Source organism: Propithecus coquereli, unplaced genomic scaffold, assembly GCF_000956105.1.
Source record: "Propithecus coquereli isolate 6110/MARCELLA unplaced genomic scaffold, Pcoq_1.0 Scaffold26, whole genome shotgun sequence".
Classification (NCBI taxonomy): domain Eukaryota; kingdom Metazoa; phylum Chordata; class Mammalia; order Primates; family Indriidae; genus Propithecus; species Propithecus coquereli.
In genome coordinates this window covers 6,492,178-6,509,889 of record NW_012148174.1, presented here as the reverse complement: position 1 = coordinate 6,509,889, position 17,712 = coordinate 6,492,178, and positions in this window count along the sequence as shown.

The window sequence follows — 17,712 nt, the reverse complement described above, 5'->3', positions numbered from 1 at the left end:
GCTCTATGCTGAGAACAAAGGCGCTAAAAAAGTGGTCCATGCCTATAGCATGTCTGTTCACAGGGAGAAGAAAGAGAGCATCCTCTGGAGAGAATCTTGAGGCTGCTGTATTTATTACATATTAATGAACAGAATATTTGGGGAAAATCAGCCAGGTACAGGTTGGGGTATCTGTAATTAAATTTCAGATCCCTGGTGTTCTCTAAATAAGTTGACTATTAAATGTCAGGCTTATAGTTCCAAACCAACACAGGTGGTACAGGGGAATGGGAGGTCAACAGTGGGGATTAATCCTGAAACATCGATTCCTCTACCTCTGCTCCAGACAAGTTCTTGAATCTTCTTTCTGTGTTCTACTATTGTACAATAGACTTTATTGATTAATAAAAATTTTAAAAATTTATTCAAAGTGGTTGATTACATCTTAAAAAACATCTTGAAATGAAAAAGAAACCTGTTTATTCATTATTATTGTTTAGCGTTCCAAATATATATTGCTGTATAAAAAAACCACTCCAAAATTTAGTGGCTTAAAGCAAAAAAATTTATTTTGTTTCCAGATTTGCAGTTTAGGCAGGGTCAGGGGGTGGCATCTTGACTCTGCTCTCCTTGGCCTCTGCTGAAGTGGCTCAAAGGCTGGGATCTGGAATCATCTAAAGATTTGTTCACTTCCACGTTTGGCAGCCAGTGCCGGCTATTGGCCAGGATCTGAGTTGGCTTGTCAACCAGAACATGTACCTGTAGGCTCTCCATGGGGCCTGTGCTTCCTCACGACATGGTGGCTGGATGCTGAGGGCAAGCATCCAAAGAGTGACAGAACCAGGAAGAAGCTGTGTCATTTTTTATGACTGAGCCTCAGAAGCGTTACTTTCACTTCATTGTGTTCTTGGGGGCGGTCATAGATGTCCTCCCAAGTTCAAGGGACAAGAGTAGAGAAATACACATACTGAATCACTAGTACCATGCTCTTCTCATCTAGACAGTCCCAAGGCCTGCCTATTTTTAAGGGGAAAGAAAATAAACTCTTCTTCTTGAAAGGAGAATGGTAAAGTTCTAGAAGAACACTCAGTTCTGGAAATATTGCTTTGGCCATTTTTGGGAAATATAGTTGCCACATTTAGCAATCTGCTTTTAAAAAAATAGTAAAGTTTGAAAAGAAAGGTCCAATTCCATTTAATTCCAGAGAAAAGGGAATCTAAAAACTTTCTCAAATGGAAGCACAAAAATGGATATTGTTACCTTTCTTCAGCAGACCACAAATTTCCCGAGGTTTTTGCATCAATGGGAATTTTATTCTAGCAGTCAAAGGTAGAATTTGACCCTAGAGTTTTATGGGTGCATCTCAGAGCAGAATCTGAGGATATAAGTAAAATGTTCTTCTGTTTGAAGCTTATTTTAGAAATAAGTAACAGATGAATCACTAAATAGCTTATGGTAATGTTTTTATTGATTCATGACTCACCACATGCTCCTATCTTTCAGGCAAAAAAATAATGTCTTTCCTTGTAGGTGATTTGCTCTATGAGACCTCACTGGGAAAAACAGTTCTTTGCTTTATGTTTGGCTCTGACGGGGTAATGGCTTCTGGCCTGCTTTTGAGACGTGACTAAGCTACTCGGGAAGATGCATTAACTTTTCAAGCTATATAAATTCCATTTATGAAATGACATCTACTCAGGCATTATTATCTGAAAGAGTTAATGTTCTTTATCAACATGTGGAATTTACTGGTGAGAGCAGGCCTCCGGGTATCCACAGGGTAGCACAGAGAGACCAGAGATCCACTCCGGGGAGTTGTGCCCAAGATCAGCAAAATGGGCCAAGGAGACTTCTGAAGTATCTAAGCATCTTCACCAAGTATCAAAAGCAGAGGGCGACTTAAAACTTTTATGTAGGCCGGGCGCGGTGGCTCACGCCTGTAATCCTAGCACTCTGGGAGGCCGAGGCGGGTGGATCGCTCAAGGTCAGGAGTTCGAGACCAGTCTGAGCAAGAGCGAGACCCCGTCTCTACTAAAAATAGAAAGAAATTAATTGGACAACTAAAAATATATATACAGAAAAAAGTAGCCGGGCATGGTGGCGCATACCTGTAGTCCCAGCTACTCGGGAGGCTGAGGCAGGAGGATCGCTTGAGCCCAGGAGTTTGAGGTTGCTGTGAGCTAGGCTGACGCCACAGTACTCACTCTAGCCCGGGCAACAAAGCGAGACTCTGTCTCAAAACAAAAACAAAAACAAAAACAACTTTTATGTAGCGTATGTGTTCACAATGAGGAGGAAGAGATTGTCATGACTTTGTACTTTTATTCACACCATTTTCTCCCCACTGAAAAAAAGAACTCTGGCTGGGCGCAGTGGCTCACGCCTGTAATCCTAGCTCTCTGGGAGGCAGAGGCGGGCGGATTGTTTGAGCTCAGGAGTTCGAAACCAGCCTGAGCAAGAGCGAGACCCCGTCTCTACTAAAATTAGAAAGAAATTAATTGGACAACTAAAAATATATAGAAAAAATTAGCCAGGCATGGTGGTACATGTCTGTAGTCCCAGCTACTCGGGAGGCTGAGGCAGGAGGATCGCCTGAGCCCAGGAGTTTGAGGTTGCTGTGAGCTAGGATGATGCCACGGCACTCTAGCCCGGGCAACACAGTGAGACTCTGTCTCAAAAAAAAAAAAAGAAAAAAGAAAAGAAATAAAGAACTCTGCTTTATAGCTCAATCATCATCACCTCCAGGAATCCGCCTAAAGCCTCTCCCTGCTTCTCCAATATTATAATTCCTATAAGTCTATCAGAATGAGACCAACGCCAGATTTAATTACTCATTTCTCAATTTAACATAATATTTTATACATTTCCTTTCTCTCTTTTTCTTTTAGCACAATACGATATGTTGACTTAGTCTTTATTTTCTGATCCCATTGCAGAGATTGCTAACGTTTGTTTCTCTGCTACCCAAAATAAGGCTTGCCAAAAAGAACTAGGCTTTCTAATACTGGCTTCATGATAGAATCGTCTAAGACTCTTTTTAAAAATACCAGTTGCTAGAACTCACCCCAGACCAGTGATCATTAATTAAGGGACTATCTCTACATTAGCCTTTCTTGGAAATCAGATGTGCCCAGGTCTGCTCACGGAACACCATACAAGGGAGTTTATTACTAAAACATAGGTGTGCTACTCTCAAACAAATGTTGACAAGACTAAGAAGCACTAGCCCAGGGAATGTACTTCTAATGACCAAAAAATCAGTTTTGCAACAACAAGTGATGCATAATACATCGCACATTAGTAATGTAATATCATGGATAAATTAATACCTTTACATTTTAGGAACTCTTTTTCAGACTTTCACATTTATTACAGAGAATGCAAGCACTATTAAACATTATCAGTGATACAATTTTGACACAAGCATTTCAAATACTGTTCTTTCAAGCTTCCAAATCAATGCAGTTGAGAAGTATCTGGTATTTTAAAGTGATCTGGTTTTTTTTTTTTTAATCAATGACCGTTTTACTCTTATAACTACTTATTTTTATAAATCCAGTATATGCAATTAAAACTATATTAAATAAATTGTATGCTACTACTGATAACATTTGGCAATTCTCATCTTTAACCATAGATTTTATTAGTAAATTTTCTTTGAACAGATCAGCTACCTTGATTTCAGTAATTGAGTTTATCATAAGTAAATGCATGCTTGAACTTATATATTACATTTATTAGCAAAATGCAACTTTTTCATTTTACATTATATATAAGTACTTCAGATAGGTTTTCTTAGAGGGGTAGAAGATTTAAGTGCTTGAGAAAAAACTTGAACACCCACTGATTGAAGAGACTGGAATCAAATGCCTCAAATTTCTTTTCTCTTTTCCATCTTTCTTACTAAAGCTTTTCTTCCGTTCGGTATTGTCTCTCACGAAGACAATTTTAAAATTATAATTATGTAACTTAAAATTATAATCCCTTAACCGCTCACCCTGACTTCAGCACGACCACCGGAATTAATGCCACAGGAGCAATCTTTTTAAAACATCAATATGACCATGTCGCTCTACCGATTAAAAACCTTCCATGTTCCTTCGTTGCCCACATGTAAAGTGTGAACTCACTCTCACGGCATTCAAGATCCTTCAAATTCCCTTTTCCAGGTTCCCCTCCCAGCACCCACCATGAGTCCCCTTGGCCTTAACCTGACAGGACTCCTCTACTCACCTTACTGTGATGGACACTAGAATGTTTCTATTCCTCCTCTTCCTTAGGTCTACCTAGAGAACGTAAACTCAACATCCAAACCTCTATGGAAGGACCACTTCTTCTGTGAATTTTCCTTGATCTCTCCTTAAACTGTTTCATTTATATGACCCTGCTTCCCTTTGCTAGACCACAGACTCCTCAGGAGCTGGGACTAGACCATATCTTACTCAATTTAGCATAGTAACCCCAAGGACCTTAGTGCATGGCGGGTACCTGGTATCAGTAAAAGCAATCTACATCATAATTCCCTACCAGTCCTTATGGGGGGAGTATTTAAAAATCAGTTCTCAGTATAAAACAAATCTAAAGTTCAATGATAGTACAGGACACAGCTACAAGTATGTTATTACTGGATGATACTACCTAGAGTCCCCAGGAAACTAAATACACACCACTCAAACCAGAGATAACTGCTTGCTACTTTTCAAACACACTCGGTTGACTATTATAGTGAGAAATAGGTATGGTAAGTAGATTCTCCTAGAAGAATCAAATGACCAGATTGAGACTAAATGTGCATTTGGCATTTCAAAAAAGTTCTATAGTTTATGTCAAACTATGTTTTCACAGAAAACCAAACCTCCTTCATAATAAGATATGATTTTTTTCAGTTATATCTCAGGGAGGATGGAAAATGCTGGAAACATGTATATCAGCACTAAAAATCGTGTGTAAAAATGGAGTTAATTGAGGTTCCTTCAAGTCTATTATACTACAAGTATACAGTCTGTCAATGGCATATTTTGTAGTCACCAGCCCTCAGAACCCCGAATTTGTGTGCAGGAAGAATAGTGGGAGCATTCTCTGGTTGGCCATGTTCTCTTTGGTGAATCATCAACCCTTTGGGATTCTCTACAGAAAACCCCTAATTAAGTAGGCTAATTAGGAAAAAAATGAGGACAAAATCACAAAGCAACCACACCACTGGTCTGCAGCCCCATCAGCCCAGAGTCATTCTCCCGTCCTCTCTCCAGGCAGGACCAGGAACAAGAGCAGGAGTCCAGTTCAGCATTCCTCGTTACCCATTAGGACTAGGGTCTTGCATCAAAATGTCTCAAGCTTGCCTGGACTCTGAGGGCTATTAGGTTTGAATGTTTTGTTTTGTTTCATTTTCAGGCAGCTTTCTACGCCAGCGCAGAGTTCTACATTACAAAGGTCATCACTGGCAATATTAGGGAAGGGAGAAGACTGAATTTACCCAAAGCTACTGGAGTATAGTAGCTATAACAAAAAGAATATTGCAGAAAGCCCCTTGGGGAAATTAGTGCAAGAACCCTGCTCATGCACCCCAAACCCCTTAAAAACAAACCATGCTGGGGTAACTAATGACTTTAGAAGGGTCAGACAAATGAATTCCGGGGCTTTGGTTTGGTTCCCAGAGAAATAGGCATTAGAACCGCCTCCCAAGGGACTCGTTCTCTGCCCTTCACAGGGGTAGCAGAACTCAGCATAGCTGAGCTGGAATCCCTGCTGGGCTACACGGCCACATAGGAGGATAAATTCACTTCTCATTGCCTTTATTTCCTTATCTGAAAATAACAGTACCTTCTGTATAGGTACGTTGAGAGGATTAAAAGGATTAACACAGTACACAGAACACTATATACAATAGTAAAAATTATATTACATATAATTATTATACTATATTATATACTATATACTAATACTATATTATATTATACAAAAAATTATAAAAGTTATATTACATATAACAGTCCATAGAACAAAGCCAGGCATAAGTAAGTGCTCAATTAATGACAGTTACCTTAAAAATTTCAAAAATGTTGGCTGGAAATAGAACCAAATTAATCTCCAGCCAGGGATGTCCGCAAGCTTCTGTGTTTATTTAGCCTTATCTCTGAGATTTTAACATTGCCACTTTGACTATATTTTAAATTCTTTAGGCCTGAAGGACAAGGTAACTATAAACAAGTTGTATAGATCCCAAATCTGGAAATCAAATTAAATGTATTCCTTTCCTTGGAGAAGGCCGGCTAATGGAGGTTAAAAAAACATGATGATAGCATTTCTTCTTGAGAATAAATTCCTCTCTCTCTGCCTCTCACTCCTACATTTTTTTTTCTGGAAAATGCAGTTCTTTGTGAGCTATTGAATTCTATAGGTCCTGAGTTGAAAGTCTCAACTTACTCCGTTAATTCTTCCAGAGAGTTATTTTCTATACACATGCCCCATTTGACAGCTTAGCTATGGAGGATGGAGCAGACATCTCTAACTTTGGGGATCTGTGTCTTTGGCTTCTCAGTAACTCAGAAGACACCCAACACTAATGTTCCCTTCATTCCTAACATTATTACATCGAAGCCATGAGGGCTATAGAGTTACCCGGTGATGTAAATTGAAAAACACTTGTAAAAATAGGCTCTTGGCAGGCAAGGAAAGCTCCTCTCAAGAGTCATTTTGCAAAAGTTGAAAATATACGTATAAAACAAGATTATCTGTCTTTTACTTTACAGAATGTAATATATTTGTCTTTCCATTATTTAGAAGGATACTCAAAAACAAAATGAAGGAATACATGAGAATTTAAAAAATAAAATAAAACAAAACACTATTGCCTGCCAGGTATTTTGTTATGTGCTGAATATACCACAGGGAACAAAATAGACTTTAATCCTAACGTCCTGGAACAGAGTTAATGCGTGTAGTTCTCGGATTTAGGATACATAAAAATACTCAGGAACTGTGTTAAACTGTAGGCTCTCAGGACTCGGATTCAGGACTCGGATTCTGATTCCAAGAATCTGGGAGATTCCAAGAATCTGCTACCCCTGGAATCTACATTTTTCATGGGCATCTTAGGTGATACTGATGCTTTGCTTTGATATTTGAATATCCTTCTAAATAATGGGAAGACAAAGAAGCACACATGGAAAACACTGGAGTAGCAGATGATCCAGGCAAATCTTGTTGAGAAGAAACAGGGTCGTGGTGAACGCTTCCATAGTAGCACCACAGTGGTAGTTTATCTTGAAGAGACACAGAAGATAAGTGCCAGCCTTCTACATCACATTGCAAGCACAGACAGAGCACAGACATACCGATAAATGGCAGGGGGCAGGGAAGGATTCCATTTAATAGGGACATTTTGCATAAGATGCAAGCTTTGTGGTTATTCAGGCTCCTTCAGGCGCTCAGTCTTCCAGCTGCGACCAAGTCTCCCAGGACTCTTCAGTACGTGTTCAGCCTCTTTCCCAAGCCCCCTGATACCGATCCAGCTGTTCAGAGAACAGGCCAACTGAATCAACATGAGCTATATTTACCGCAAGTGAAAGACTATCAATACTTGAGATAGCAGCAGGGAATTCTGACATCTGGTAGCACCAGATGATTAAGAAAGGCATTTGGCAAATCAAAATAGGTGAAGCTTAGGAAAGACAGCTGCTTTGTGGGATCAGGATTAAACCAAGCTGGTTAGAGGAGGAACATTCTGCAATAACAGCAGACTGGCCTGATAATTTGCAAAACTGCTTCTTCATTCCTCAAGGTGTTCATTCTTACAGCTTCCTAGACAAAGCAACTTATGTGACTGGATACTATTTTATATAAACGGATATCGTGTAAAATTGAATATTCATTCACGGATGATCTTTCTCCGCCTTAAAATTAAAAAGGAATATTTCTTACCAATAATACTGAGAATCTCTGAGTGGCTTTCATTAGTAAGGTTTTTTTTTATTTTGTTTTTTTACTTTTTTAAAAAATTTTTTTGTAGAAATGGGGTCTCGCTGTGTTGTCCAGGCTGGTCTCGAACTCCTGACCTCAAGCGATTCTCCCTCCTTGGCCTCCCAAAGTGCTGTGATTACAGACGTTCACCACCATGCCCAGACCAGCAAAGTTTCTTGTGGGAATCTCAATTTATTTATCTTGCTGGGGCAGCTGCCAGAACCAAATAACGTGCCCAGTGGTGGTGTGAGATGGAAGGCACCCATGCTCAAGCACATCCTTCTGAATGATCCTTCTAGAAAACATAGAAATTCCCACATAATTCTCTCCTTTGGCTTCATATATTGATGTCTATTTGAAATGCTGATGGTATTGTCTATGTCTGGGAGCTCAAGCAACATGGAACAGGAAAACTTTGCATCATAGAAGTCGTTGAGTAGATTTCAGAAACCCAACTGATAAAGAGTTGAGATTAAGGCTCTGGAAATTCAACCACTGTCTGATGCAAAAAGAGAGAAGAGTTGGAGAAGACATTTTGCTGACATGACCTCAGGCTCCGTGTGCTGAGGATGAAACCCACTTCTGTGGCAATAATGTGGAATTAATACATTCCGAAACATTCCAAATTGTCAGTGGTAGATGATTTTGAAATGCATGCTATGCAAGATTGCTTATTTATTTTAAAATTTGTCTCATCGATGATGTTTACTAACTGATTTTAAGAGTTTAAATATTCTTTTGTAGGTCTTATTTACCTACTTTCCTTGCTGCCTTCCATTATTTTCAAAGTTATCTTAATAAAGGGGGTGGAGGCATCTATATTTGGTCTCCTAACACATTATCTAAGTTCCCTCCTATCCCAATTCTCAGTTACTAATAACAATTACTAATAATTACTATTTGCCGACTGCCAAAACCATGCCAGGCGCTGTGTTAGAGCTTGCAAAAGCATTTACTCATCATCATGTACTGAAGTTCTGTCCGATAGATTTTAGCCCACTTTTACAGTCAACTAAGGCTTAGAGAGGTTGAGTAATTTAGCTAAGTTTACACGGCTACCATTCTACCAAGACACGTAGCACAAGACCCCTAAGTCTGCCCTCCAGACTTCCCATCACACCCCACTCCACCAGCAATTCAATAAACTCTTCTACCAGTTCTCCAGTACGTGAGTAATTTTTGTAAGTGTTTCAAAGCCTAAGGAAAAAAAGACCATGTAGTCTCCATTTGTAGGATGTAGATATAGACATGGCTATGGATAATTAGTCTGTTAATTTTAATACTCAGATTCTTTCTATGTTTACTTATTCTTTAGCTATTTGGTCTGTCAAATTCTCTCCAAAGATAAAAGGTGCTTGTTAAGTCATTGGATCTAAAAATACAAAACTTTTTCAGCTCAGAATTTTTTTTCTTCCTGTTATTTTATGAGTTATCGCTTTTCCTCCATCTGTTCTTCTTTCTCCTTTTAAACTTACTATTATTTGCATATTAAACTCCTGGATTTAGCTAGCTTATCTCTTATCTTTTAAATCATGATTCCTGTATATCTTGGTATTTTTTTGCTCTATATTATGAAGCTGTATATCAATTTGATCTTCCAGATTATTAATTCAGTTCAGCAAGGTCCATTCTCTTCCCATTTTCATTTCCTCTACTGTTTTTCTTTCAAATCACATATTCATCCAACAGATAGCTCTCGAGCATCTCTAATGATCCTGGTACTGGTCAAGGGTCTTGGGAAAGATCAATGAATAAAACAGATAACTATCCCTACCTATGCTTATAATTTAGTGGGTAAAGATAGGCATCAATAATAAACATAATAATTAATTATAGAGCATATTAGTATGTAGCAAGTGCTATGGAAGAGAAGGAAAAAAAAAGTAAAGTAGGAGAAGAGAGATCAGAAATACAGAAAGGCGGGAGCAGATGGTTGTACTATGTAGGCAGAGTGGGCCTCACCGGGAGATTGGCATTTGAGCCATGATGTAAAGGTAGTGAGGTAATGAGCCACACCGATATCAGAGGAGAGCTTTCTAGGCTGAAAGAACACGTGACCTCACCTTGACCTGCAAGGTGGGAGAGTGTCTGGTTTGGATACCAAGGTGGCTGGAGAAGAGTGAGTAATGGGAAGTGTCATAGGAGATGAAGTCAGAAACAGCAAGAGAGGCTAGAGTAGATCATCTAGGGCCCGGGGGTCCTCTCTAGTGGCTTCTTTTCTCAGTGAAATGGGAGTCATAGCAGGATTTTGAGCAGAGGAGTCATATGATTGACATGTTTTAACAGGCTCACTCTGTCTATTCCGTTGAAAACAGACTCTACGGGTCAAGCGTTGAAAAAAATGGAAACCCTCCATCAGAAGGGTATTGCAGTAATTGTGGTGAAAGATAATGATCGCTGGGACCAGGGTAGTGATATCGGCAAAGGTGAGCTGTGGACCTATTCTAAGAGTAGAACCCATGTGATTCCCTGGCAGACTGGCCGTGGAGTATAGGAGGAATCGAGCATAACTCCATGGTTTTTGGCCTGAGCAATTAGAAAAATCGAAGTTGTCATTAATTGAGATATGCAGTTCCATAGGTGGAGTAGATGTTGTGGGGAAGAATAGGACTTCAGTTTTAGACATGATGAGTTTTAAGTGTCTATTGAAAATCTAAATGGAGATGTCAAGTTGGCAGTTGGATATTGTATTATTTTTCTATTGCTTCTGTAACAAATTACCACAAACTTAATGGTTAAAAACAACATAAATCTATGATCCTACAGTTTGGTAGGTCAGAAGTCCTACACAGGTCTCACTGGGCTAACCTCAATGTGTTGGCTGGGCTGCATTTCTTTCTGGAAGCTCTAGGAGAGAATCAGTTTCCTGCTCCTTCCTGTCATTGTTAGAATTCGGTTTTTGCAGTTGTAGGACTGGGATTCCCGTTTGCTTGCTGGCTGTTAGCTAAGGGGCATATCCAACTGCCAGAGGCCAGCCACGTTCTTTGGTTGGTTTCCCCCTTTCTCCAACTTCAAAGCCGCAGTGAGAGATGAGTCCTTCTCATGCTTCGACTCTCTCCTCCCCATTTCGTCTCATCTCTCTGACCCCCTTCCTCAGTCTTCCTCTTCTACTTTTCAGGACTTGCGTGGTTAGATAATCCAGGATAATCCTCCCATCTGAAGGCCCTTAGCCTCAATCATATCTGTGAAGTCCCTTTTGTCATGTAAGATTCATGGGTTCCAGAGATTAGGGCAGGGACCTACCTACCTTGTAAGTATAAGTCTGGAAGCTGGGAGAGAGGTTTAGGCGGAGGGTATCAATTTGGGAGTAGTTGGCATAAAGAATTCCATAAGGGAGTTAGTTTAGATAAAGAACACAACAAAATTTTGGGCTCTGGAAGGAGTGAGGGATGCATCAAAAGAAACTGAGAAGAAAAGAAAGGATAAACATAAGTGCCTTAGTCTGTTCAGGTTGCTATAATAAAAATGCCATAGATTGATTGGCTTGTAAACCACAGAAATCTATTTCTTCCTGTTCTGGAGGCTGGAAGACCTAAATCAAGGTGCCGGCATGGTCGGATTCTGGTGAGCGTTCTCTCGGGATCACAGACTGCGGTCTTCCTGTTGTATCCTAACATGGTGGAAAGAGGGTGCAGGCCCTCTCTGGGGTCCCTTTCATAGGGACACTAATCTCATTTCTGAGAGCTCCACCCTCATGACCTTATTACCTCCCAAAGGCCCCGCCTCCTAATCCAATGACATTGGGAGTTGAATTTCAATGTTTGAACTTTGGGGAGACACATTCAGTACACTACTAAGGGAATGTGGTTTTCCGGAAGTGCAGACATTCTATTTGTTTTTTATTCCAGAACACTCTTTTTGTTTTCTTTCAGTAATCTTATGTCCTTTAGAATTTTCGTTCTTTTAGCATAGTACGCTTCCACTGCAACTATTATTTCTGCTTTAGTAGCAGCCATCTGATCTGGTATCTTCCTCCATCAAGTTACTGAGCCCCTTCAAAAAATTCGTGCCACTTCTTTGCCTCCTCGTGTCAGAGCACATGGTTACCTCAGCATCTATAATAGATCAATCCGGAAATTAGTTTGCAGATAATGAAGTAAAAACGGAAGTTTCTTTTCCAGTGGAAAGATGAGTAGGCAAACTGAGGTCTCTCTTAGAATGTGAAAGTGATCTTCAAGGTATTCTGGGTGTTCTGGAAAGGTGGGAGAAGTCTTCATCTAGCTCTATGAAATGGGATCAATTTAAACCAACAGTTCAATGCCTTCTAAGGCTGCCAGCATTTCTGGGGTCAACAGCCCTTCCAAAGGGATGACCATATCTGAGTGATAATTCTGCTCTGGGCACAGAAGTGAGTTCAGCCACCCAGTTGGAAGGTTGGTGGTCTTTGCCCCAGATTCTGCTGTAGAGGGAAACCTTCTCTAGAGCTCATGGGCCCCCATCATGTCTCAAATGGGAGAAACGATTCGGCCTCACACACTTTCCTTCTTTTCAGGATGCCAAGGAATTTGTACTCAGCTACAGGTCTACCACTAAACCAGCCTGAAGTTACTCAAGCAGAGAATTGGAAAGGAAAAGAGATCACAGATAAACATATAGGCTGCCAACCAGTTTGCAATTTTAAAATAGCATCTTTTCTGGTCTCTCATTAAAGTGTTCAAAAAAGCCTCGTGCTCAAATTCCTTCTATCAATTCCATTCTCGCTACGATGTCCACACGGCAGGGCAGATCCAGGTTTTGTGGGACCTGAAGCTAATATAAGAAGAGGGGATGGGATCTTTAAGGAAAAGGATACAAAATTATAAATGCAAAATTAAAGTAGAAGGTAAGACTGATTTGAATGAGAAAACAAAAAAATTATTAGGAGCTTGAAGATTCAGACCCTTAACCTCCAAAATTTATTTAAGGCAATTTACCAGAAATTCTTACATAGAAATTCTTCCTGGTGGCACCCTGACTTCCCCTCCCCTTCTAGAATGTTCTATAACTCTGAACACTCTCAGCAGTCAAAAGCTTTTAAGCGTCACATTAAATCTTCCTCTTCTTTTGTGATTGCTCCTGGCCCAATTTGGGGCCAATGATTCTTTGTGATGAAGCTATTTTCTACCGTGAGTCTTACCATTGCCAGGTTAATTCTACAGAAATGGCTTACATTATTTTTAATTAGTTGTTCTTGATTTTTGGCATCATTGATGAAAAGATAATTAATTAGGTTATTAACACCCAGTTGACAGAAGATATGGAGTTAAATACCCCGTAGTATTATAATTTTCAAGACTTGGGGAGGGGTGGTGTTACCTCCTTTTCCATTTATGCAACTTAAGGGCAGTTTGTTTGTCTTTTTCATCCTTGAATTTGTAGAACAAAGAAAGGTGCCTGGAATATATGTTAAATAACTTTTTGCATAAACAATACAACAGGCTGATTATTCAATATGTATCTCTCATTGTCTTACATGATGATAAAATCACAGAGAATTGAAATAACAGATCAGACATGAACCAATGCACAATGTAGAACATCTCGCTGGGGTTCTACATTAGAGAAGCAGATAGTAAACCACAGCAGACTTTCCTTCAGAATTATTAAATGAGAAGTTAAAATAACTTCTTCCTATATGTTTCTCTTCTATTAAAATTAGCGTCCTCCTGGGATTTTTACTTGATAGTCTTGGATCTTTCAGCAAACAGAAAATAAATTAGTGTCCTTTTTAATCTCTTAATTTCAGCCTCCTGTAGCAGTGGTTTCCTTGACTGAAAGGTGCGGGTTGTCATCATACTTGGATCATTGTGCTATTGTTTTGTTTTTCATATATTAACATTTCTTATATGCCTCCACACTCTTTGGGGGTTTGGGGGGGTAATGTTCTCATAATTTTTACCTTGATTTTTGCTTTGTAGTCACGCAAAAAAAGATAAAAATTAATTATTTTTCCCCTCCCCTTGCACAGGTCTCTTTGTTCTAAGCAGCATCTCAAAGAAAATGCCTCCACGGGCTAGACAGGTAATGTAACCGAGTGACGTGGAAAAGGTGTGTGTAAACGGTGAAATGCCACATTCTTTATCAACAGGACAGCTGCTATTCAGCTCTAAGCCTAGATGAATACAAGCCCAAAGTTTCTACATTCCACATCTTCCAGTTTTGCTTAAGAAGCCAAAAATGTGAATTTTCTTAAATGTTGGTAAGTAATTCAATTTAACAGCAACAACAAAATGTAGACCAAACAAAAAGACATCAGTGGGCTTAGTCTGTCCACAGCTGCTAGTTTGTGACATCCAGTGTAATGACTATAATTTTCTTAAATCTGGGGGGAGTTAAAATTGATTTTGTTTTCTTACTTTGAAAAACATTTTTTTTTAACTTCTGTCATTTGAGAATTCAAAGGCCTATGAAGAATAGGATGGAATTATCTCAGAATTCTAGAGTACAGAGACTGGAATTTGAAGAATTTAAGAACAAGAAAGTAGCACAAACCTAGGAAATAATTTCTTCCACCACATTGAGAGACCCAGGGACAGGGGGTTTTCAAATAGCAGAGCCTAGAGCCCTATCGCCATATTATTTCCACGAGATGACAGAGTTGGCTACATAGATAAATTAATGTCCATGAAATGAGTACAAAAATTGGAGTAACGTGTCTTCAGATAGACGATGTCTTAGTATGTTCAGGCTGCTATAAAAAAATATCTTGAACTGGATAATTTATAAACAACAAAATTTATTGACCATGGTTCTGGAGGCTGGGAAGTCCAAGATCAAGGTGCCAGCAGATTCAGTGTCTGGTGTGGGCCTGTTCCTCATAGATGGCACCTTCCGGCTATGTCCTCACGTGATGGACTGGGCAAACATCCTCCCTCAGGCCTCTCCCATAAGGGCACTAATCTCATCCATGAGGGCTCTGCCCCATGACCTAGTCACCTCCCAGAGGCCCCATCTCTTAATACCAATATATTGGAAATTAGACTTTAACATAAGGTCATATTTATAAAAGTCAGTGGTCTTAGGTCTTCTTCTTCTTTCCTCTACCTGGAATGTGTCATAAACCATCTGGGATCAAGAATTGATAACTTTGAGTTGAAAAGAAAACAAAGCAATAACACAGCAGGTAATACCACCAGTACTTGGCCACCTACTTAGGATTTTATTTGAGAAAGAAATATTTCTAACTTATATAAGGCACTGCATTTATGGGTCTCTGTTACTTTAGCCTAGCTTATACCTTCATGAATTCAAAAGGTCCTGGAGTTTTTATAAGATCTGTCTTAGCCCATTTGTGTTGCTATAAAGGAATACCTGCGGCTGGGAAATTTATAAAGCAAAGAGGTTTAGACTCACGGTTCTGCAGACTGCACAATAAGCATGGTGCCAGCATCTGCTTCTGATAAGGGCTCCAGGCTGCTTCCATTCATGGCAGAAGGTGAAGGGGAGCCAGCAAGTGCAGAGATCACATGGTGGGAAAGGAAACAAGAGAGAGAAGAGGGATGTGACAGGCTCTTTTAAATAACTAGCTCTTGCAAGAACCAATAGAGCAATATGAGCACTCATAACTGAGAGGACGCCACCAAGCCATTCATGAGGAATCTGCCCTCATAACAGAACCACCTGCCATTGGGCCCTACCTCCAACATTGGGGATCAAATTTCAACATGAGATTTGCAGGGACAAACATCCCAACCACAGCAAGAACCCAAAAAAGTCCCTCACCATTCAAAACAGAAAAACCTTTGGGGGAAAGGGAGCAAGATAGTAGACTAGAAGAAGGCTGTGCATGCCACTCTCAAGGAGAGGATTAAAAATTGCACATAGATGCCCACCTATGGATGGTCCTTCTTGGAGAGAGCATTGTGAATTATCAGAGAAACAACCACAGATATTCAAATTGAAGGACAGGGTGACAGGGTGATCCACTGAGCAATATCGAAAGGTGCCTGGGGTAGGCATCCACATGTGGGGAAGGACAGGAGGAGAGAAACTTAGGGCTCCGTGTTCCCCCATGGAAACCATGACCCAAGCTGTGAGGGAGCCCCTGCCACCATTGCAGACCTCTGGAATGATCAGGGAGTTGCTTGGAGTCTGTGCAGCAACATCAAACCAGAGAACAGGCACAGCAGGGATGTGGTAGCTTCCATTCCTGTGTTGCTGCAGGGAAGCCATGCTGAGCTCTCAGGTCCAGAGTGCCTGCTACACAGCGCTCAGCTTTGCTTCAGCTGCCTCTGCATCACCCAAGCCAGGCCAAGGAGGAAGCAGGGAGAGCAGACACTCTCATGTGCCCCGTAATTGAGAGCCAAGCACCCCTCCCCCCATGGAAGATTTGAGCAGATTAGGCACCACCAGTGCTACTTGAGGAGCCCCGAGGCAACTGCATCAGTGGGATCTGGGCAGGGAGAGAGCCCCCGATGCCCAGAAGCCCATCCCTGCAGCCCCACCCACATGGCTCCTGCACTGCTGTGTGGTTCCACAGCCCTGTTCCCATGGGTCCCACACTGCCACCTGACCCCAAGTCTCCACCCATGCAACTCCTATGCTGCAGCCAGGCCACACAACCCCACCCCCACTGTTTCCACCATTGCTTGGCATGTACCACCCCAGTGGTCCAACACCCTCCCTACCAGGGACCCACTAGCCATGAGTCACCATTGCACCTAGACCCAGGTGGATTGAATGCCTGCAGACCTGACAACCAAAACCATTGCCTAGATAGCCCAACCTATCTGCCACTGCCACTGCTCGGGGGAGACCCAGGCAGAGCAATCTCCCACAATGCCAGCCTCTCTGAAGAGGAACTCGCACGACACCCAACCTGAGCTTCCAACAGCAGCCTGGGAAGAACCCGCCACTCTGCATGAAGATCATCCAGCACCAGCTAGAACTGTGACAATTAAAAAGGAATTAAACAATGCAGAACAGCTGCATTACAGGCTTTCAGTGTATCCACTCCTCTCCTGCTGGGTCAACCTTCTGGAGTAGAACACAAAAGCAATGTGTAGAGACCTCTCCATCTTCTCACTAAATAGGAGAGTTCCCAGCGAAGAAGATCAGTTGTACCACAAACCTATCTGCCCTGAGCTGAAAGCAGAGGTTTCAGATGAGAAGAAACCAGCAAAGAACTCTGGCAACATGAAAAAAAGGTATTTCAAGACCCACAAAGGATCACGATCTAGAGCAACAGACCCCAACCAAAAGGAAATTGTTGAAATGTAAGAAACGGAATTCAGAATATGGATGGCAAATAAGATGAATGATATTGAAGAGAAAGTTGAAAACCAACACAAAGGTGCCAACAAATATTTCAAGACATCAATGAAAAAGTTGCTAAAGAGACATACAACATAAGAAAGGATATAGCAAAACTTCAGTCATGAGCGCACCAAGAACCGACATTTCAGACTAAAAGTTCACACGACAAAATTCTGAAATTCCGGTTCTATTTTCAAAAATGATGTTCCAGGGCTTACATTAAAAATAATACATGATAGAAAAGTTTTTTTAAAAAAGTTACAAAGAAATATTTGAGACCGAATATAAAATTTCTGGATAAGGAAGGGAGACCCAATTTTATTAGATAAACTGGAAATATTAAGCATGAAAATCTTTAAATTTCAGGGAAGACAAAGCAAATAAAAAAAGAGAATGAGATATAATTCTCACTGTCTGACAAGACACAGTTTTTCCTTTACATGGAAAAACTCAAAAGAAACACTTTATATGAAATGCTTTTCTTTATGAAGACATCTCATGCTCAATGATTCAACACTAGCACTGTAGAAAATGTCATGA